Raw genomic sequence first — 23,768 nt, forward strand, 5'->3', positions numbered from 1 at the left:
AATCCTAGCTTTGCCAGTTGGTAGTCATCCAGCTCCTCAGACATCAGTTTCCATGGGGGAGACAATGATACCTGCTTGACTGGGCTGTTTAAGAGAGACGATTGTGTAGAGTTTAGTACTTTGCCTTCATTAAATGTTAGTTATTTCTCTTATTACTACTATTGTTTTGAGTCACTCCCTCCACCCTTCTCTGGACCACTTCTCAGAATACTTTTTAGTGTCTCATGTAAATAAGTTTCTGACAGACCTGCCGCATAGTTCTTTCCCTTGAATCCTAATGAAAACACAGCTTAGGCTTAAGCTGTGTGTCTGCAAATAATTGATTAAATTCCAATCATTTAGAAGTTGAGCTAAGTATTTAAAAAGGTACTTTATTACATTTATTATATAAATTAACTTATTTGTTTATATTATTAAACAGATGATACAAGCACATGATATATTTAGGCAATACAAAAACATTTCCAATGAAAAATGTACCTCCTCCTCTCTCTATATCCTCAGCCTCACTGCCTTGAGGCAACTGACTTCAGCAGTTTCTTGCATGTTCTCCCAGAAGATTTTATGCACATACGCTGATGTACATGTGTGATTGGAACAGGTCTGGGTTTGCTTCATCATTTTAGTGTAATAAAAGTCTCAGTTGCCAAGTACGAAGATTGATAGTAAATGAAATCTGCCATGCTTGAGGGATTTGCCTTCCTTAGGGTAGTGTAAGACTCTTAGGAGGTTAAAGGCTATGGGAAGTGAGGAAAGCTGGGTCCTAATAACATTGCCGGCGCCCACCATTATGACTCCTGCTGTGGCTGCTCCATGCTGCTGGCCATTACTGGTCCTGCACATGGGCTCGGAGGTGGCTGTCATACCCTTTCTCTGCACTGAGCCAGGCTCAGCTACAGAGACCTTCCCTGCTTCTCTCAGGAACATATGGCTTAGGGTCTATGATCCATAGATATTTAGCAGTCAGTATTCCAGAAAGTTATCTGTAAAAACTTGTGAACCGCTACAATATTACTTAATCTCAGATAAGCTATCTCTCAGTTGGAGCTTTCCTTCTCTTTAATGCAAAGCCTGAGCTTCCATCCCTTCTGGAAACACTCAGAAGTATCCCCTACATGCCTAGAAAGGGCTGGTGGGATTTGTCTTCCCTAATCCAACAACTTTTGATTTTGGCTGTAAAACCAAGAGCTCCTGACAATCCTGTAGAGCAAGAGTGCCGTAAAATCCTGTCTGTGAGAAGAAAGATGTATTAGGAGCAAGGAATACAAACACAGAGACAGTTATTCCCTTCAAGTAGTTTACTGTCTAGAGTAGAAGAAAGACAAATGAAAGATTTTAAGCAGTGTGCAAAGCATCAGCGTAAAAGGATGAACAGATACAGTGAAACAGTGGAGATCTCAAAATTAGATTTGGGGAACATCCTGGAAGCTTCGTGGAAGAAGTGATGCATAGGTGCAAAATTTTTAAAACATCGTTTAAAAATAAGGCATTTTTGTGTAGCATGAAATGTTCAGACATCAGTTATATAAACTTGAGCTGGAATTCTGGGCTGTACCATTTGTCAGTTGTGTGACACTGGGCAGGTGATATGCACATTCTTTTAAAGTTTTGTTTCATCATCTATAAAATAGTGATGAAAATAGTACTGATTTCATTCTGTTATTGTGAAAATAACATAAAGCACATACAGTTCTTAATCTAGTGTCTGGAACATATTTACTATTCAGTAAATAACTATTTGTTATTACTTTTATTGTTATTATTTCACACATTAATCAGTATGTGATCTAATCAGATTTTCTAAATATTTGGCCTTCTCTGTATTTTCAGAAATATTACAGAAATGCTTCATTCTTTTATCAGAGGAGGTTTTGGGGTAGAGGTCACAAAATGCACTTGGGTGTATGAGGAATCTATGAGAAGGTGCCAGAGAGGAGGCTGTGTGGGACCCTGGGTGAATGCCAATCAATCGGGATTTTAATCTGGAAACCTCCCTGTAATTTGGAAATGACTCTGGAAGCCAAGGTGGGAAGGGGTGGGGCTGCTCTGGGATTTCAGCATCCCTAACTACTTCAAATCTCTTCCCAGCTTGAGTGCATTGCAACATCAACAATGAGGCAGGCGCCTACCCCACCTTCTCTGGATTATCTTCTCCATCTCCAGAAAAACACAAACAGAATGGAAGGAAGGAAAAGGCACAATGGGCAAAACATTAGGAAACACTTTCCTTTTAGAGTTTCTGGCAGCGAGCAAGCTTTTCTGTTTTGGGGTACAGTTATTTGGACATTTAAAATATCATAGGGTCATAGAAGGAAAGCTTTATGGAGATCTGACAAGACTAGTCCATCTGTCGATTTTATAGATGAGAAAACTGAGACCCAGACAAGTCCACAGAGGAAATGAAAAGAATCAAAGTTGATGAGATCTGGAATCAATTATCTGAGGGGTTTCTAGAGGGAAATAGCAAAAGGCTGACTGAGGACCAATGGGTGGTAATGTCAGGGGACACATTTTGTTCAATAAAGAAGGTTAATAACTTTCAAAGCTGCTCAGAGATAAAAAAGGATACCTTGGGAGGCTAGGCCACCACCTAATAGGAGTGTTTCAAAAGTTGTAGGGTGGAAGTGGTGAAGAGAGAAGAGGAATAGTGGGTCTGATGACCCTCTAAGAATCCTTTCAACTCTGAGCTTCTAATGTGTTTAAAAGCAGCCAAAGAACGTTAGGATCCTTTTTACTTGGTGATCCAGTAATTTACATTTCAGTAAATTCAGTACATTTCAGGTACTTTCAGTAAATACAAATAAACTTACCTGTATTTCTGGCTAACCCATGTTCTAGAGGTGGGAAATAGTAAAGAAGGGCATTTGGAGTTGAAACACTTATTGTCTGTATGCTTTTGGGAAAATCACTGGCATAGTCCCTGTGTCCTCATCTGGAAAACAGGCAGTTGTGTTGACTGAATAATGTAGCATATGTGAAAATGCTTTGCTAAATTGCTGAAATGATTAATAATACTTAAAGATGGAAAATAGCAGTGAAATATAGGACCACACAGGTTAAGACTTCTGTGTGCTGAAACTATTTATAAATATAATGATTTTCTTTCATAGCTAATTCAGGGCATAGCTAGAATTTCAAATGATTCATGACTTTTGTGTGTGTACAAACCAGAGATAATCCCCAGGTTTCCAGGTGAGAAGTTTTCTCTAGCTGGGAGGGAGCTAGGCAAGTAGGTCACCTTACAAGAGAGGAACTCTTGTAATCAGCTCTAGGATGACCAAAGTTTGTTGTGGCAGAAACTTCTTTAAAGTCTTTATAGTTAAGTTGAAATTTAGATTATCTTGTCCAACAATCTGGAGCAAACACCCTAGCTCCACCACTTATTAGTTAGGATAACCTTGGCCAAGTTATTTCAACTCTTTGAAAGTAGATATCCTCATCAGTAAAACATAATGGTTGTAGAATAGTGCCTGGAACATAGTAAAGTTTTAATAATTATAAGTGGTTGTTATTATTATTGTTGTTGTTGTTTATTTTATTATTAGAAGTTAGTGCCCAGAAAGGAGTCAGGATTTGTCCAGGGCCACACAGTGAGGTGTACACTATGAATAAAATCCATTTTTTTCCCTTGCAGATTATTTCTTTTTTCAGTACAGCCCCTTTGCTTTCTAGCTAGCAATCTGTGTTCATAGATTTCAGCTTGTAGAGGCCATTAAGCTACTGATCAAATTCCACAGCCCTAACCCAATTTCTACCAGCTTCCACTTGTACATCAACAGTCTCAAATCCTACTCAGACTTGTCAGTGCAGCTTAAGTCCGGCCACCTCCATGAAACCTTCCAGTATGTGGCCCAGAGAAATATTGACAACCCCCTACTTGGAAGCAGTGATCTTAAAGCAAGTCCAAGTCCTTTTGCAAGACCTGTCACTTCCCCTCTCTGGACTTTTATTTCCCCAGTTGTAAAATGAGAAGGATGTAAAAGAGTCAATAAACAGTTGATTGCTGACTGGGGGCTGGGCAATGTGCTAGACGACAGAACAAAAGATGATTTAGACCAGCTCCCTGTCCCCAAAGATTTTATAGTTTACTGCAAGAGACAGGAGAGGAAATGTGAAGTTGTATGGACTGTTATAAAAGTCTCTGCTCCCCAAGCAGTAGACTCTTAACAGAGATTTGAATAAGTAGGTGGGGAAAAATGAATGTACCAAGAGTGTGGGGAGTTAGAAAAAGTGGTATTCAATTTAGGTCTTCTTAACAGGGAAGGAAAGAGGAAAGGAAAGAAGGGTAAACAGCATGTACAAAGGCTCAGAGGTATCAAGGAGTAAAATAAAGTGGTTAATTATGGCAAAAAGTTTTGTGTGCTGGGGAAAATTTAGGGAGGGCAGTGATGGCAACAGAGGAAGTAGAGGAAGATGAAATTGAAACTGGTCTCTTGTCTCCCTCATTAGACTATTGGCGAGGGGAGGACAGAGATCTCAGTCACCACTCCTTCCTTTTTTGTTTTGTTTTGTTTTGTTTTTCCAGCAAATAGGATGTGAACAAAAACATTTGGTGAAAAAAACCAAAGGAAAGAATCATATGCCATGAGAATTATATGCCATGCTCTGGCATTTAGACTTCCTCTTGTCCAAACAGGGGCTCTGAAAGTTGTTAAACAGAAATAACATAATTAGATTGGGTCTGTGGAAAAGATGGGTAGAGGACAAAGCAGGGTAGAGGACAAATAAGAAAAGATTGAGACTGGAAGTAGGACAATGTGTCAGGAGACTATTTCGCTCATTTGGGAGAAGGATAAGGCTCTGAAATCAGTGGAGGTAGATGAAGAGAGGAAATTTAAAAAAAAAGAATTGCTGGGACCTGGGAGCTCGCTGGTTGTGGAGAGTGAAGCAGGCACGAAGCCTCAGGAATTATTGAGATTTCTTTCATTGGAAGTTGGTGAATGGTATTCTGTTTGGCCTTTTGGGTAAAAGTTACTAGTGAGTCGTCTAGGAAAATGTGGCCTCGTAGGCAGTTGATATCTAAGCCCCTTCCAGGTCTCTCATTCCAACCTGTTCTACCTAATTTCAACTTTGCACTGCCATCTTTCTAGTAAATGTTAATAATACATCTCGCCTGGACTACTGCAGCAGTCTCCCAGCTGTTTCACCCACATTAATTCCATTCTCCGTGCAGCGGCCAGAATACTTCTGAGACAAAAATATGATCATTTTCTCTTTCCTTAAAGCACTTCAGTGGCTCCTCATTACAATGTATCATTCACAATGTCCTAGATACAATCAAAATTACTAACATACAAAGAGCAGGAAACTGTTGACTCCTACTTGAGAAAAAAGGCAATCAAAGGAGACTGACTTTGAGATAACCCAAATGTTGGACTTGGCAGACAAAATTTTAAAGCAGCTATTATAACCATGCTCAGAGATGCAAAGTTAAGTAATTATTGTAATTAATAGACAAATAAGAAATCTCAAAAATACTATAAAAACTGAAAATTCTAATAAAACATTTACTGAATTGACTTAACAGTGAGGAGAGATGACAGAAGGAAGAGTCAATGAACTTGAAGACAGAGCAATAGAAATAATTCAATCTGAAAAAAGAGAAAAAGACTAAAAATAATTTAATACAACCTTTGCAAATTTTAGGGATCATATTGAAAAGATGAATATATAAGTGGAATCCCAGAAGGAAAGGATTGAGAGAATAGAACAGAAAAAATCTTTGAAGAAATAAATTTACAGATTCCAGAAGAACAGTAATCCCAAATAGAATAAATACAAATAAGACCATATCTAGGTACATCGTAGTCAAACTGCTGAAAACAAGAGATAAAATCTTGAAATCTGCCTGAGAAAAGTGGCACATTCTATAAGGGAATAACACTACATATCATCTCTGACTTCTCATTAGTAATGATGGATTCCAGAAGAGAGTGGAACTACATCTGGAAGTGCTGAAAGCAAGGGGAGGTGGGTGGGGGAAACAGACAAACTTCTCAACTTGGAATTCTACATCACTAAAAACATCCTGCAAGAATTAAGGTGAGGGCTTCCCTGGTGGCGCAGTGGTTGAGAGTCCGCCTGCCGATGCAGGGGACACGGGTTCATGCCCCGGTCCGGGAGGATCCCACATGCCACAGAGCAGCTGGGCCCGTGAGCCATGGCCGCTGGGCCTGCAGGTCCAGAGCCTGTGCTCCGCAATGGGAGAGGCCACAACAGTGAGAGGCCCGCGTACCGCAGAAAGAAAAAAAAAAGAATTAAGGTGAAATAAAGATGTTTTCAGATAGAAGAAAACTAGAGAATTTATCACCAGCAGACCTACACTTCAAGGAAAACCAAAAGATGTTTTCCAGGCTAAAGGGAAATCATACCAGACTGAAACATGGTTCTTGCAGTAAGAAAAGAAAATATCAGAAATGATAAACATGCGGGTAAATATTTTTTAAAAAAGTAATTTTTCTTCTTAACTTCCTTAAAATACATATGACTATTTAAAGCAAATATTGTAACTTTGAATTGTGGAGTTGCTAACATTTATGTATGTAAAAACTATAATAACTATAGCATAAAGGACAGTGTTGGGGGTGGGTAAATAAATGTATATGGTTACAAGTTTCTTTCATTTAACATAAAGTAACACAATATTAACTCTAAGCAGACTGAAATGTTAAAAATATATGTTGCAACCACCTAGAGCTACCACTTGAATAATGAAAATAAAACAATAATAATGCAAAGGCATATAGCTAAGAAGCCAATAGATAAAATGGAATTCTAAAAAAAAAATATTAAATTATCCCTAAGAAAATCAGGAAGGGAAAAACAGAAGAACAAAAGACGAGTGAAACAAATAGAAAATAAATAGTAAAACAGAAGGCCTAAATCTCCATTAGCATGTTGACTCCATAAAGACAAAGACCGTATTCATTTTTATTCATGATTTATCTGAATGAGTAGGTGAGGGAGTGAGTGAATAAACGTATGCTCTGAGCAACAGCTCCTCCAGTCCTGGGGTCTCCTTGATGACTTCTTGTGATAAACAGGACATATTATACATTTGTTGATGTTCTGCTCGCCAGAAAGTTTTCAACAATTTGGGTTTGTAATTCTTCGGGTAACTTCTTGAAATATATGGAAAGACATGGGCTAAAAGTTGAATTGGGTAATCCTTTATATTGAAATTCCGCAAATCTACTTGTCAAGAAAATCAGTCCCATTTCTCTACATGGAAACCTGGCTGTGGACAGTGTTGCCTAAGGAGGCCCCCCAGGATTTGGTGGGTTACTTTGGCTTTTACTGTGAGACATGACTGTTGAAAACTAATAACAAATAATTTAATTATATGATTGATTTTCATTTGGAGGGGATTCCAGCTGTAGGGAAAAGTAGAAAGTCTCGAGTCACGTTCAAGTATTTCATGGAATGAGAATGAGAGGCAGAGGATTCTTCTAAGGACCAAAATAGTCTAAATTTTTCTGAAATGATGTTTAAATATTGATACTTGGAGACTTTTTTTTTTAGTACTCCAAGGACCTCTTCTTTGGAAGATAACTCCTAACTGATGAGTTCCCACTGAGGATACAGTTTTCCTATCAAAAGTGAGGGGTGGACTGAATGACTAATACATTTAGCAACTATTTGTCAAATATTGATTGTGATCACTCAAGATTTTAATTTTTTCTCAGCTGAAAAAAATTATGCTTAATGGGGGAACTCACTTTAACAGAAGCCAGATAGAGTATAAAGAGAGCAGATTGGGAATGGGGGGATGGTCCTCATTCACCAGTTATTTATATGATGTCTGCTTTCTCAAAGGAATTTTGGGATTCTGTGGGAGACCTGAGGTCAGAAAACCTCACTTTCACTCCCACTCTGCCACTTAGCAGCAGGTTACGCTAAAACAAACCACATGACTTCTCTGAGCCTCCGTTTCCTCCTCTGTAAAATGGAGAAGTAATAACATCTTTTCTACAGACCTAGGATGAAATGAGAAAATAGATGTGAAACAGTGGAGCGCTGGATGAGTATGAGAATAATCACAACCAAGAAGAAAAATTTTATATTTTTTTCTTTATGAAAGAAATTACATTTTAAATTTGTTTGCCTTTTTACTTTTATGGGGCTTGAGGCAATACTGAATACCTTGCATGTTCACTTTGATGTCTTCTATAATGCTTTTATTAGTAATAGTGCCATGTTAAACAGCAAACCAGTCAGTAATATACCCAAACACATAGGGAACTAAATATACAATAAAGGGAGTATTTAAAATCAATAGAAAAAGAAGGATTATTCAGTGAACAGTTTGGGGAGGCATAAAGTTCAATTCTTACCCTTATAAATTCTATGAGAATACAAAATTTAAATGTAGAAATGAAATCATAAAAGTACTAAAAGAAAATATTGATATATATTTAAAAAATCTTGCTTGGAGTGAGGAAATTCTTTCAAAGCAGGACACAGAAACCTAGCAGCTATAAAATGTGTGATTCATTTACCCATATAAATGCCTGCTAGGCAGAAAAATAAATTACAACACATAAGAAAGATGGTATGCTATTTTTTTCTGTTAAAGAGCTATAACAAGTTTGGAAGAAAAACAATGAAACTGGTTAAATGATATGAACAGGAAATCCACAGCAAATAAATAAAATGACTTCTAAATTTATGAATGTGTTCAACCTCATTCATAATTAAAGAAATGTAAATGAAAACACTGAAATGCCATTTTGCCACTCATAAGGTTAACAGATATTGAAAAGAATGGCAATATAGCAGAGATTCATCTTCATATGCTATGTGTGTGAGAGTACAGTTTGGTGCAGCTTCTTTGAACAACAATTTGGCAAAATCTGCCAAACTTCTAAATGCCCTTCCTTTGGACAGCAAAGATGTACGTACATGATCATTTATTATAATAGTTTATTTTGTAGTAGCAAGAAGCTGGAAAAAAAAAACCTTTGTTGTTCATTAGTAGGAAAACTATTAAAAATTTATGGAACATCTGTATAGTAGAAAAACATGACACCATAAAGAAAGAATGAAGTAGAACTTTATTATAGCTCTAAGGTATATTGTTACGTGATTAGAGCAAAATCCTAAACAGCAGGTACGGTATGTGCCCTTTGGGTTATAAAGAAAAAAAAATTTTTTTTTGCATATTTATATTAGTAGTCCCAAAGGAATTAAAAGGCAACTGCTAAACAAATGTTCTTTAAATGGATTAATTCACTTGCTTTAATCCATGACATAATAGGCTCTGGCTGCCTGTGAGGAAGACATACTTTTCAAGGCTGGAATCTCCTCTCAGCATTCCTCCTCATTAATTTTTAATGTGCTCAGAAGAAACATTCATACACACACACACACACACGTGTGCGTGTGTGTATATACGACCCTTTAAATAATGAATAAGGAAGAAAGGAAGAAAGGAAGGAAGGAGGGAAGGAAGGGAGGGAGGGAGAGAGGAAGGGACTTGGTCTAGCAACATACATGGTTAGAACCTTAAGATACCAGATGTAATTATGCCCAAGGAAAAACTTTTGACTCAAAACTTAAAATTTTTGAAAAATTTTTAAGCAGAGATTGATAACAGTTAAGACCAAATAGAAATAAAAAGTGTGCCTCATGTGTTTATTTTATTTAACATTTTGTTTCTCAAGAACATTTATTTCCTTTTTAATGGTTATGACATTTTAGTAAACTCTATAAAACATGTTATTCTCATTCTTGGTTTAGGAACTTTAGGAACTCTCTCCATCTGGACAGTGAAATTGAAGGTACTGCATCACCACTTACCTTGCTCATGGATAAAATACCCAAGAGAAATCCTGAGAATATTTTGGGCAGAGCTTTCCGTGGAAACAATTAGATAACATTAGCAGACAGCACACAATTTGAAAACTATCAAGTATGGAAATATAGACAAATTTCAGTAGGTGTTATGAGTAGTAGGAATGGAGTTGGGATCGCTGTGGGCTGGAACCATTGGCTGGGTTTTCATAGAGGACTTGGCAATGAAAATAGGACTTGGAGTAGTTGGGAAGAATTTATAGAGAAAAATAACAATGGAAAGGCGGGTCAGGAGCACCAGCAAAGACAGAAGAAAGGCACAGGATGTGCTTGAGACCCAATAAGAGAATTCAAATGACTGGAGTACAGACTGTGAGTGAGGAAGGCAAAGCAGATATGATAGGCCAGGCTCAGGACTTGCATGCTGAGGAGAGATGTAGCCATGTGGAAGCTATTGGAAGTTCTTGTGTCTAGGACTGACATGAAGAAAGTGTGTAAGGAAGATTAGCTGTATGATGGGTAGATTAAGAAATGGAGGGACCAGAGGCAGGAAGAACCATTGCAAGGGTCTTGTAGGGCTACGACCACAAGGAGAGAGCCAGGAGTAGGCAGGTAGTTCTGGAATAGACGCTACCACTATGATTTTCAAGCTTGGGATGCTGACCAAGCCCTGCAAAGGAAAAAACATTTCTTATGGTTCCCAGTGTTGACATGTTTCTTTTAGTATAATGTTATCTACATGTACATAAACGTAGGAATACCTTGTTCATTTTATAGCTTGTATACAACTAAAATGACAAAAATAAAGTTATAAACTGAATGCAAATAAAATGACAAAGTAACTACAATTTAAGTGGACAAATTTAATTACATATGAAAGATAGTCCTGTTTGGCTGAAAGGAATTCTCTGCTTACACCTGCTCTGACAAGGTCCTTTGGAGTTTGATTTGTCTGTACTTACTTGAGCCTCAGATCTCCCATCACAGGATTTCTATTTGCATTGTTGCAAAACTTTTGTTCCATGAAGTTCTGTGATGTCATTTGGCTTTCACTTGCTGTGAAGACATCACTTATTCATTAAGACTTCTTTTTTTTTTTTTTATTACCCACGACAGCTAAGTAGTATTACTTGAGGCCAACGCCAATTTGCTTACAAACACAACAAATACAGGCACTTAAATCTCATAAATAGTAATGCAGGTGACCCAAGTATTAAAAGTGTTTGAATGGTTATAAAAGTCAAAGGAAAATTATAACATTATCATAGGATGCCCAAGAATTTGTGGGTCTCTGAGACTCCACTGAGAAGTAGAATACCTATAGAAAGGTTTCCTGGGCTTACAGCCCCTTTCTAAGGGAGCTGCCTTTTCTAAGCCTCTGCTACTTAAGTGACCATGTCCTGTGCCTTATCACCCATTGGCCTTTCCCCACCCCCACCCTCTCTGGCCACTGTGGGTTGGGTCAGGAAGGGAGGGTGCACTTGAGCCAACGATATGCAATCCACTGGCTAGTCAGTAGCCAGAAATTTTTAGACAGCAAAAAGAGAGTTGGCTGTATTTCATCCCTCTCACTTCTCTCTCCCAAATATGGAGAGAAGTTGCCAATTGACAACACATATGAATGCAGAAAGGTGATGTCAAATGGGGGCTAGAGACCTATGTTGCCCATGAGCAAAGTGAAGTTATGGGGAAATGGACACTGAGCATTCTGAATCACTCCTCAGTTGCAAGTATCAACAGAGCCAGCACAAGTTATGTTAATCAAAGAAAGGAAATATCATTGCTCCAAGATGGGCAGGTCAATCATTTCACCTGGACCAAGTTTCTTTCCTTCCAGTGGTTCTACTTTCCTCTATGATTGCTTCATTTCCAGATGCCACATGATGGTAAGAAGGAAAGTGGACACACCTCTCCACTAAACAATAAAAGTCTTCTTGTATCTCGTTAACTCTAACCAAGTCTATAGGCCCATCCCTGAAGAAATTTGTGGGACCTCCAAAGTCTAATACTGTTATTCACGTGCCCCATCCTGAGAGTGATAAATGGTGTTGTCAGATCTTCTTAAAGTATATGGACTGAAAACGGGAGTGTGTTCCCCAGAGGAGGACTAGGACAAGGATGGAGGGATGTTTGGCAGCATCATTACTTATCCACTACACATCTTGTCTCTGCACCCAGTTTCTTTGTAAAATGATAATAGTAATCCTGCTCTGCGCACCACTCAAGATAGTTGTGAAAATGAAATGAGGCAGTGGGTATAAACACATTTCTAAACTATAAAATACATACAATATGAAATAATATTGTTTCAAGGGCTTGCTATCCCCCCTTGTCAGGTACACAAGAGCATAATCGAGCTGCATGGGCACTTTTCACCCTACTGACTGCAGCTTCAAGTTTCCTGGGACCAGTTCCTCTTGCAGGATTCAAGGGTATTCCCCTTAGTTTATTTTGGGCAGCACATGTGGTTCACAAAATGCAAATATTGCTATTTTAATGGCAGCTGCTAGAGGTTTACGGAGTCATTAATTTTAATAGTCTGAAGGCTTTCTCATTATCCAAAGTCTTTCGCTTCACAGTTAGAAGGCATGTACAACTTGCATATTTACTGGAATCTGGACTGGCAGAGAATGATTATAGCTCAAAAGAGGAGGGGCACTCTAAGAAAGCTGACAGTTTCTGCATGTTAAAGGCTTCTTTGATTTTGAAATGTATGTGATTCAAAGAGCCAAAGAACACTATACTCTTTGTGTGTCTTCTTTTGGACAGTGCACAGTTTGATGCAAGAGTTGTTAGGGTAGATTGGTGTTTAAATAAGCAACCCCTCAGGAGGGAGGGTCAGTGGTGAGAGGGGCAGCAGACTTGGAGCGCAGAAAAAACTCTCATGTGGCAAAAATAATAGTTAATCAATAGGGCCTACTTGCTGGGTTTCTTTGATGTGAAAACTGAGCCCAGATATGCCTGAAAGAAGCTGGAAACTAAGGCATAGATGGAGCAATTCTGATTGGACTTTGTGTTCTAAATTGGAAAAATGTAGGTGAACTTCTTGGATTTATATCACTGTGTTGAATACAAATCCCATCCTCAATACCAGGAAAGTTCAATATGCACTTTTGGCTGTATTTTCTGTATAACCTGTGTCAATGTAAGGATTATGGAATTTGTTATTAGATAACATTTGGAGGAAGATGGCTTGGAAATACAGCAATTACTGTACAGTGTGCAGGCCACTCGGGCAGAGTGCCTTTGTGTGAATAACAAAATGGCATCTGCTCCAAAGGAACCAAGAACAGGAAAGCTCTTTCTCCTCTGGGCTAACACAGTGCTTTACCAAGGCCCATGGCTGGCCCTGGCAGCCCTCTTGGCTGGGGTCCTGTGTGCAGGCACAAGGGTATACACACTCCCAGGGAGAAAACCTGGCAAGGTATGTATCCTAGTTTGCTTGAATTAGGGGGAATAGGAGGGACAAAAGAGTCACATTTGTTGTTTTAATCAGCATTTTGGGGGCATCTCCTTGAAGCAGAGTTTCTTAAGGAGGGGACTTAATAAGAATTTACTGAAGATACATTTTTAAATTTGGGTGCATAATTCTCAACCCGAGAAATTCCTATTTAGGATGTCTGGGTTAAGGGCTAGACATGTGCATCTTGAAAATACTTTCTGGAATATGCTGATGCTCAGTCCTGATGTCATCAGTTATTTTCCTTTGGGGTTAACTGGATGTTCTCTTTCCCTTCCTCACTGAGTTCAGTGGCTCCTTGATATGTGGCCAGATATATCCTTGTGAGAAACCACTACTCCCCACTTAGGGCTCCACTATGATGTCATTCCTGCCTCTTCTGAATTCCTTCAGCACTTTGTGTTGCTCACACAATACTTATCTCCATGTTCTGTATTGGAGTTATTTATGAACGTGTCTTATCTCCTAACACACAAGTCCCAAAAAGGCTGAGACTCTGTGACACCCAGAGGTCACCCACTGGGGCCCTTGGATTGCATCCTGTCTGTAGATATGTTTTCCTTGGCTTAGAGTATTTAAAACTTTTTTGAATTACTTGCCAGCTTTTAAAATCATAGAGGTATTCCTCCCACCCCTGACTTTCCCCCTAAATATAATGACCATTGTGCAATAATTTTTCTGTTGAAATATCTGAAGTCCTGTCAACACAGGCCCCACATTCCTGCATTGCTGCTATTGACTAGAGCTGAGTAAGTTTCCCATTTCAAATGGGGATTGCACTCTCCAGTTCACTACAGTCCCCACCACTCCCTATTGTATTACACTAGACTGCTTCTTTCATTAACCTTTCTCTCCTGGCACCTGTTAGGCATTTGAATTTGTAACCCCATTAAGCATTTTTGATTTCTTCACAGTATCTGACTTTTTTAGATGCTTCATAAATATTTGTCACATGGCAAAATGAAAGTCTAAACTGCTCCAGGGGTATGGGTGCTTAAGTGGACTTTTTTCTCTAAGCTGCCAGATAGGAGTTCATAAGAAGAACAAAAGAGTATATTATATTAGATTTTGTATTGTGGTTTTCCCCAGTCAAGAATTATGAGCTTGTTCCTCATTTTCAGGAGCTTTATCTAAATCTCTTTACTTACCAGTTGCCAAGTAGCTAAGCAATCCTCCTCAAGCTAGAGGAAATTGATACTAAACATGGGAATTTGAGTGAGCAGGTTGTTCTCACCCAGTCTCTCCCTGAATTTTTCTGTGTTAACCTGCTATTTGTCAGGGCTTTCAAAATTGGCTTTATGTAAATCTCCACTGGAAAGCCCCTTGGGCTGAGCAGTTCTTGTCCAGGAGTATCCTTTTTTATGGCTGCCAGGATCATCATCATGGTTTTTAGGAGATATAAATGGAATAGTGCTTTCAGTGCTGATTTCTGAAGTAGCAATCTCACCTCCTTAGCTCTCTAATTAAAATTTCTCAATGTCCTCCATTCCCACATCCTATATAGGATGTGAACCACTTGACAAAATTTTAGGAGACATGTGAGAATTTTATTGGTCTTGTGCTCAATTTTCTGGTTACCTGTTCTTAATGGCAAATGATACTGTCTTTCTGTATATAGTATTGACAATATTATTAAGCTTTCCTTTAAAATATTTTACATAAAAGTTAAGTTTATTGAAAAAAAATAAGGAAGTAACAGTTCTGTTGGAATGAGGCTGTGGCAGAAATGCTAAGTTTGCTATGGGTATGACACATGTTTGGGAAAGACTAAATTTTAAGATAAAAGTCTGAGGCCCTCTGCAAACAGGCCTCAGCTCCCACCAATGTCTTTCCCCCTTTTCCACTGTACATCCTAATATAACAGGAACATTTTACTGTTCCTCAAATATCCTGGGAGGTTTCCCCACCTTTCAGAAATGGTTTCACAACGGTTAAATGTCTTCTTCCTGGAGAGCATTGGGTATTCTCTCTGCTAAAAGGATCCTCTGGGCCCCCACTCCCACCTCACCATCTTGTTCCTATGACTAATGGTTCTCATCCTTCATTTGCAGCTACAATGCATCCTCCTCCAGAGTCCTCACTGGACCACCCTATATAATATAGGCGTTGCCTCCTATTTCCTTCACAGCATCCTACCTTTTTCCTTCCCAGTTCTTCCAAAAAACTGTATTTAAAAAAAAATCTATTTCCTCTCTTGATTAGTAAATGTCTCTCTCACTGCATTGTGAGTTCCTTGAGGACAGGGCCCTTGTATCCTGTTCACTGCTGCATCCCTAATGGCCAGGAGAGTGCCAGGCACACATAGTTGCTCAGTAGATATTTGACGAATGAGTGAATGTTCTTCCTGCCTTTGTACCGTGGTGAATTCCTTCTTATCTTCAAGGTCCATCCAACCCATGAACTACTCACCTGAGGACTTCCTGCATCTTCCTCAACCAAGACAGAATAGTCTCTCTCCTATCTGGGTCCACAGGCATCATCTCCACATGACCATTACAGTATCAAATACATTGTATTATAGCCAAATACATATAATCAAATACATTGTATTATAAAGGTCTATTTATCCAAAAAGACTGTGTGCTTCTTGAATACACAACGCCTCCACCCTGGCCCCACCATCTAGTATTCATCCTCTATTTCTAACCATGATGCTACTCACACCAAGGGAAACCATCTCCTTCTAATGACTTTGTATCCAGAGCTGACTGGGGTGGGAAGTGAGGAGGGAGAGCAAAGACAATGAGAAGACATTCTTGGTATTTATGGGATGTTCAAGCTAAGTATGCATGGCTTGTAGATGTGCCCATAAAACTATCTTAATAAAAGATGTTATTTCTTTAGAGAATTGTTTGACTTAAGGTAAATCCTCCCACTCAGAAATCTCCAATGTGATGTTTCCATCTGCAGAAAAAACTGAGCTTTGCCAACTAGTGGTAGAAATCATGAACTGCAGACATACATTCATTTTTCATTTATTCTCTTTCTCCCGCTCAGCGTCTATTTATTGACCACTTAGTATGTGCCAATAATTGATGCAGAGAAGTCTCTGTCCTTATTTAGTTATTCATATATTGATCACTATCTATGGGTGGTGAATCATGTTGTTTGGAGCTTTAGTGTCTACAGGTTTAGATAAACAGACCCAAGGGAAGCCAGGTCTATTGGTGCAAAGGCCAAACACTGGCATCTCGGGGCTCATGCAAGTTGATTTTTAAAAATATAAACAAGTTGGAGAGACTTACACACACACACACACACACACACACACACACACACACACACACACAGACAGACAGACTACATGGACTTCTGGCTTCTCTGGCAAACAGTGCCCTGCATTCTTGCATTTCAACAGTTGGCTGGAGCTGAGAAGAAGCTTGTCCTTCTAGCTGGGGTGACTCCATCAGCCCCGCATCAACTGTCTCGTCCACTTACTCATTTGCGTGTGATCTCTTTTTGGACATATCCAGACACTTGGATTTTGATTCTCTACCTTTATTCTTAAAGAAGGACATCTCCAAATCTCTCCAGTACTTCCAAGAAGGCCCCTCTTTCCAGTAAGTGCAATTATAACTGCACAATTATCAGTAATATGCTTCTTGATGACCCCTAGATTAAGGGCCATTTACTCCTCTGTGTTTCTGTCCTTAAGAAAAACCTCTTTGCTCAAATCCCGCCCCCTCCCCCCATACTTGATTATTTCCCTTTCCTACCTTGATTGGTGAGATAGAAGATTCTTATGGAGATGTTGAATATTTCTGCCACTTATTTGTTCAACAGAGACTTAATGAACATTTCCTAAGGGCTAGGGCTTCTGGTTCATATGGGAGATGTAGCTGAGTATGCAACACACATACCCTCATTGGGGCTGGCTATGTGGCCATCATAAAAGGTCCGTAATGCCATGGGAAAGTATACAAGGAATGCATAAAAGGAGTGCTGGACTTAATATAGGGGTAGAAATGGATTGAAAAGTGTCCCTAGAGAAAGTAACATTGAACCTCAACCCCCAGGATCAACAGGAATTAGCCAAGGGGGGATAAAACCTGCACAGATGCCCAGATTCAAGAACACTGTTGAGCGTGGAGAGAGAAATTCAGTAGTGCCTGTGAACTCTTTGCAGAAGCACAGACTTCATTCTACAGGTGATGGGGAGCAAGAAGAACCGACAGTCAGCGGGTAAATGTAAATGTTCACATCTTCGTTTTCAGAAGATCCCTCCACCGAGAAATCCATTTTAAGAAATTTGGCTGAGAGCTAGGGCTGCTGGTTCCTTTGAACACCTCCTAGTTCAGTTCTGTATGGGACAGTTTTGTGGTGAAGGACTCGGGAAGAAGCACCTTTGGCATCCTGAAGGCACGGTGCTGATGGCTATTGTCCCATCCCTGTAGCAGTTTTTGTTTTGCCCTTTAAATTCTTGTTTTTCTGTCTCCACTTTCCTGGGAGTTCTCTCTGTTTTCTCCGTAGTTCCTCGTCACTTTCCATGTAATTCAGGCATCTTCCTGGAGCTGCTGTGGGTTTGCGGTTGCCTAGAGAACCACAGCAACAAGGCCCTGAACTCCCCACCCACCCCAGGGAGCCCTTATATCAAAAAGTTAGCTTCAAAGCCTAGTTGGAAGTAGTCGATATGAAGCAAAAAGTCAACAAACATTTCCCTGGAGTCTTGGCACCAGAAGGTCTTTTTCTTTTTCCTTTTGCTCAATTCCCAGCTGGTTAGCAGCCTGAACTTCTGCCTACTCATCCGATCCCCATGGCAGCTACCAACTGGGCTGTAGTAGTGCCTGTTGTGGTAGGATGTGATCCTCCCCCCATCCAGGAGCCCTTTCCTTTTCTGACAGCAGGCCAGTCTCCTTTTAAAATGAACTGGTTTAGGTTCACCCCATCCAGGAGCCCTTTCCTTTTCTGACAGCAGGCCAGTCTCCTTTCAAAATGAACTGGTTTAGGTGCCTAACACACCCACATTCTGGTTTGAGCTGCTGTGATTGCTGGCTGTGTCATCTCAGGAAACTTATTCCACCACCTTGGGCTCGGGTTTCCTTGTTTATAAAATGGGAATGATAGTCCCTGTTCTGCCTACTTCACAGGGTTATTTTGGAGAGGAGAAAATGACTCTACAGATTATTCAACCATTTACAAAACAGTTATTGAGTTATTGATTACTCAGCCGTGTGCCAGCTGTTGGGGGATGAAAGCCCTTGTTAAACTGTAGCGTGCTACACAAATATGACATTCTCAGATGCAAATAATTCACTACCGACTGGGTCAGATTGGGTGTGTTTGTTCTGCTTCCCTCACCTGTCTTGCCCCCAGGTAGAAGCAACCACTAGCTACCCGAGTACTGCCCGCCCATACGCATTCAAGGCAAAGCTTTAGTAAGAGAGTAATAAATAGAAGATATCAGCTAGCAATCGAAAGATCTGTGGTGGCTGGGTTGTGTTTGGAAGCTTAATTAAGTCCTGCACCAGATGCTGTAAGAGGATAGTCAGCCATATTTTCCCTATTGCTCCAGCACTGAGAAGAAGGGCCCAAACAATGGACAAAGAGGAGTTAGTCCCTTATTCCAAAAAGAGTTTTCAACAGTTGGGGCCAGGACATCCCTCTCCCCACAAATCCTCAGGGCTTCCTAAAAGTCAAAACTGGCCTTCCACTGTGGGCCTTTCAGCTTCCTCCATCCTCCCCTCCAGGCTACGTAATAGAAGTCTAGGAGAGGAGAGGAAAGGAGAGTCATTACAGGGTCATCTTTGTTGGGAGTGAAGTGCTCATGAGAAGGTGTGTAAGGGTTAGGGTCCCAGTGGGAAACAGATGGGACCTCACATTAGAACAATCTAGGGAACGTTTATCTACAGAGAGGAACCACAGAGGCTGGTCAAGCAGGGGTAGTAGCAGCAGAGCTCTCACCACTTCTAGGCACAAAGAAATGAGGGGAAGGAACTGAAACCAGAACCCAGATGGAGAGAACCCTCTTTAGACCAATCAGAAATCTTTTTCAGTGGTTGGCCAGGGTATTGATGAGCCCCATATAAAAGTGACAAGAGTATTGGAGAGAAAGGTGAAAACATGAGAGCTATTTGGAAGGCAGACTTCACGAGGCTTGCAGATGGAATGGATTGTGAAGGAAGAAGGAGAGCGAGGAAAGGGAAACTTACAGGTTTCAGGCTTGGGCAACTGGGTGATTGATGGTGCTGTTAATTCTAATTGGGAATGCAGGATGGAGGTTGGGAGGGTTGGAGGATCTATGTTCAGTCTGGAACCTGAAGGTTGAGATGACTGTAAAGCATCTAGATGGAGGTGTCCAGTATTCAGTTGGATATGGCATCTGAGGCTCAGAAAAGAGACCCCAGCCAGAAATACAAAATTATACTATATGTGAACAATTATAATTAAATTTATTAAAGGCTGCTAAGTAACATGTACATGAGGCTGTGAAATCTAATGCTTCATAGGTGAAGAAATCAGTCCTTGGCATTTTGAAAAATTTTTTTTGCTACCACCCTGGAATTATGGCCACACCTGGAAAAGATAATACCATTATGCTGGCCCATGCTAATTACTGTCCACAAAATAGCCATTTTGTGGTAGAGGAAATTGAGGCCCAGAGAGATGAAGTATAGTATTCTTGCAAGTGACCAAAATCTCAGTTTAAACCAGCTTAAATAAACAAAGAAATTTATTGGCTCAGATCCAGGGGTGCTTTTTGGCTTCAGGCACAGTTTGATCCAGAGGCTCAGAAAATGTCATTAAGGCACAGTGTCTGTACTTTTCTGTTTGTTCTGCTTTTCTTCATGCATTTGTTGACTTCATTCAGACTGGCTCAGATTCATGAAAGCAAGATGGCTACATCAGCTCCAAGCCTCACATACTCATGCCTTTAAATCTAGTGAACAGATACCAAACTTTTCTCTCACAGAAGCCCTTTTACAGGTATCAAGTCTTCTCATTGCTCCAATCAGGTCCTGTTCTTAGCCCTGATCCATCACTGTGGCCAGAGGGTTAGGATGTGCCAATTGGATTGAGACAGTAGAGCTTACTCGAGAACTGGAAGAAGTGTCAGTCCCACATAAACATTAGGATTTCATAATAGAAGAGGGGTGTATCCACAAGTGAAAAACAGTGCGGTCACCTGAGAAGAGATGCTGGAGAGGGGAATAAACAATAACCATGGGAAGAAGGGACCTGTTTGAGGTCACCCAGCTTGTCAGCATCAAATCTAGAGCTCAGGTATTCACCCCATCTTACTTTCTTCAAACCCTACTGACTCCTGAAAGCTTTGTTTCCACCAGTGTTCCTAGAGACTTCAGGTGGTCAGAGGCCAGGAATGGGTTAATAAGAAAAGTAGTAGTACTAAAAAAAACATTAGAGAAGTCACAAGTCCTTCAGAATCTTCCTCTGGTCCAGGGTCACAAATTGGCCAAAGTTGTCTCCAGAGTAACAAAAGGAAAGGCACTGCCCCAAGTGGGCAGGCAGGAAAACAAGCTGGTCAGAAAAGCTGCTGCTGACCACTGCCCCAGCCCACACTCCCTCAGCCTGGAAGAAGTCAGACCATAAGCAGCCAGGGAACTTTCAAGACCTGCAAAGAGCCGGTTAGGACCAGTCCGCAGTGGTTTCTACACGCATCTCCAGTTCATTATTCACTGTCAAGTTATTCCATGTGACTTTATCACTCTTTTCTCTCTGTCTTTTCCAGCCTCAAAAAGTTTTGCTGCTTCTGGTTATTTTTAGCTCAGTATGGCCCTTGGGGATCATCAAATCCAACTCTCTGGTTTTGCAGAAGAGAGAAATGAGACTCAGTGTTTCTAAGTGAGTTATTAAGGCCACACACTTCCTATCAGAGTTGGTCACCCTACTTGGGTCTCCGGGCTTCCAGCCCATGGATTCCATGGCACCTGGCTGCTTCCAACCACCTGTTTGTGGTCTCCGCAAGGTGACCAGCTGGGCTGTGCCTTATTAAAGAGCCAAATGTGGTCCCAGCACTGACAGACACAGGTCATTTTTATCTTAGAAACAGGGTGGATTCCCAAGGAAGATTTGCAAGTCGATTTTTCAGAGTTTAGGAACAGTTCCCATAGAAAAAATGTTTTGTTTTATTAGGTTCTCAGTCTCACAAAGCCCACTGGACCTGAGATACCATAGACCAATAGTGAAAATTAGTTAATTCCTGTTTCTACTCTTAAGGGGTGGATACTAAACTTCACTTTGGGACTTCTTTACAGGAAAGCTTTAGGGGCCTCCACAGGATGCTTTTCTTTGGCATTTTGTTTGCAGCCTGGGGCCCACTTAATTTCTTTGCTCTTGAATGATGGCTTCTTTTTTTTCAGGGCTGGCGTCAAGGGTTTGCACTCTGTGTAGTTAGTTGTCCCCGGACCCACACTCAGCATGTCCTGTGTTTAGTTTAATGCTCTGTTGTGGCTATCTTGAAATTCTTAATAATTTTATCTTTGAACTTGTGTTTTGTAAGTAAAGTCCAGTGGGACAATGGAACATTCATGTGAGCAGAGGAGATGCATATGTAATATACGTGTCCACTGCTGTTCCTCACAGACCCATTTGCATACAGCATTCACGATGTCCCATGAACATGGAATTCAGCTGCACCCATGATGCATGGAAGTTCAGTGAAACTCACGTGAGTACCAGGCAAGTGTGTTATAGGTACCACTGAGAGGCCATGCTTCTGTTCAAGTCAGAACTTGCTCTGAAAACAGAAGGAAGACAGTAGCATCCTAAGAAACACGAGTGACCAAGGGTCCCCCCATCATATCCTTTCTTATTCATGTTACTTCTGTGTATTAGACAATACTTAGGCTGAAAATTAGGACACAGGAAGAAAGTATGTTTCTTTCCTATAGTTCCTTTCTTTTCAGTCCTTCCTTATAGGTAAGGTGAAGGTAGGCAGTGTTGGTAGAATGTACAGGTAACAAGAAGTGAAATAAAAGTTGAGTTAGTACTTTTGTAGCATTTCCATTGTTCTGGTAAGAAGGAAATACATATACATGTGTGAACTACAAAATACGTATTCAGCATATGAATTTTGGGGGACACAGTTCAGCCCGTTACAAGGGCTTTTACACTCTTTTTTTTTTTTTTTTTGGCGGTACGCAGGCCTCTCACTGTTGTGGCCTCTCCCATTGCGGAGCAGAGTCTCCGGACGCGCAGGCCCAGCGGCCATGGCTCATGGGCCCAGCCGCTTCGCGGTATGTGGAATCTTCCTGGACCGGGGCACGAACCCGTGTCCCCTGCATCAGCAGGCGAACTCTCAACCACTGTGCCACCAGGGAAGCCCTACACTATTTCTTTTTATAATAGCCTTGAGGGAGCAGCCAGTACACTTATTTTGTAAATCCATTCATTCACTAATTCAACAAATACTTACTGGGGACTTACCAATTGCCAAGCACCAGCTAGCTGCTAATGATATAATGACCAAGAAGACAGGCAGGTTCCTGCTCTTGTGGAAATTAGGCTCTAGTGGGAGACAGGCAAAAAACAATTAAGCAAATAAAACAATTACAGACAGTGGTAAGTACAAGTAAGATCCTGCACACAGTGCAGTGATAGAAAATAAAGTGGGTTAGATTTTTGATAGGGTCATCAGGGAGGGCCTCTCTGAGAAGGTGACAGTTAACCAGGTTTAAGCACTGAGGATTCCTTAATGCAAATGAGCTCAGTAGAAGAAAGAGTCAGCAGGGGAAACAGCGAGTGTTCCCATAGGTGGGAAAGAGCTTAATATGTTCTAGGTATTGACAAAATGCCAGTGTGTGGGAGCATAGTGTGTGATGTGGTGGTGCAGTGAGATGGCAGGAGCAGGAAGAGGCAGGGCTCTGGCGGCCTTGGTTTAGGGCTTTAGGATTGATTCTGAATGCAGTGGGAAGTCACAGAAGGGTTGCTGGCAGGACAGTGGCCTGGTCTGCCCTGCAGTGTAGAGGATGACTTGGTGGTGGGCAGGAGTGGGAGGTAGAGAAACTGAGTCCCGGAGGTGTTCAGTGACTGCCATTCACACCACTTCTAAAAGGCAGGGCCGGGCAGGTAGACACTGAAAGCTGGGACGTGCTTTCATGGAGGATACATGGAGGAGGGTGCCCTCTGCTGTTCCAAGTATTCTTTAACCCTCCTTTGAAGGCAGGTCTTCTAGGAAGTGAAGAAAGGAACCTCCCAGCTCTTGATTGTGAAATTCTCCAATCACATTTCCAAAATAGACATATCAACATTTTGAAGTGAAGAAAAAGAGGGGGTGAAGACCTTACCAACCAGAATGTGCAACCTTTTCAGTAAAGCTGGGTTGGAAATGGAATAAGCTGGCCCTTTTATTTTTAGGAGTAATTAGTCATGTTACTTTTTTTTTAAATTGTACATGCTCATTACAAAAAAAAATCAGGCAATACACAAGCATAAAAAAGCAGAAAATTACTCCAGATCTTACCACTCAGATGTAACAAGTAATAACATTCAATGAACATTATTTTAGTCATGTGCATGCATATAGATATACAGGTTGGATAAAAATGTCCTCTATAAA

The 23,768-nt window shown here is 40.6% G+C and overlaps 1 long non-coding RNA gene across 1 annotated transcript in view; it reads left to right on the forward strand.

Annotated features, from left to right (window-relative positions):
* Window positions 1–21,856, forward strand: part of LOC113606885 (uncharacterized) — a 66,302-nt gene extending 44,446 nt beyond the window's left edge. The window contains exon 3 of the long non-coding RNA XR_003427750.1: window positions 21,794–21,856. This is a non-coding gene — a long non-coding RNA (uncharacterized LOC113606885). The remainder of the gene's footprint in view (window positions 1–21,793) is intronic.
* Window positions 21,857–23,768: the final 1,912 nt, after the last annotated feature.

This window comes from Aethalodelphis obliquidens, unplaced genomic scaffold (genome assembly GCF_003676395.1).
Source record: "Aethalodelphis obliquidens isolate GAN/ISIS:26980383/991018 unplaced genomic scaffold, ASM367639v1 scaffold45, whole genome shotgun sequence".
Taxonomy (NCBI): Eukaryota; Metazoa; Chordata; class Mammalia; order Artiodactyla; family Delphinidae; genus Aethalodelphis; species Aethalodelphis obliquidens.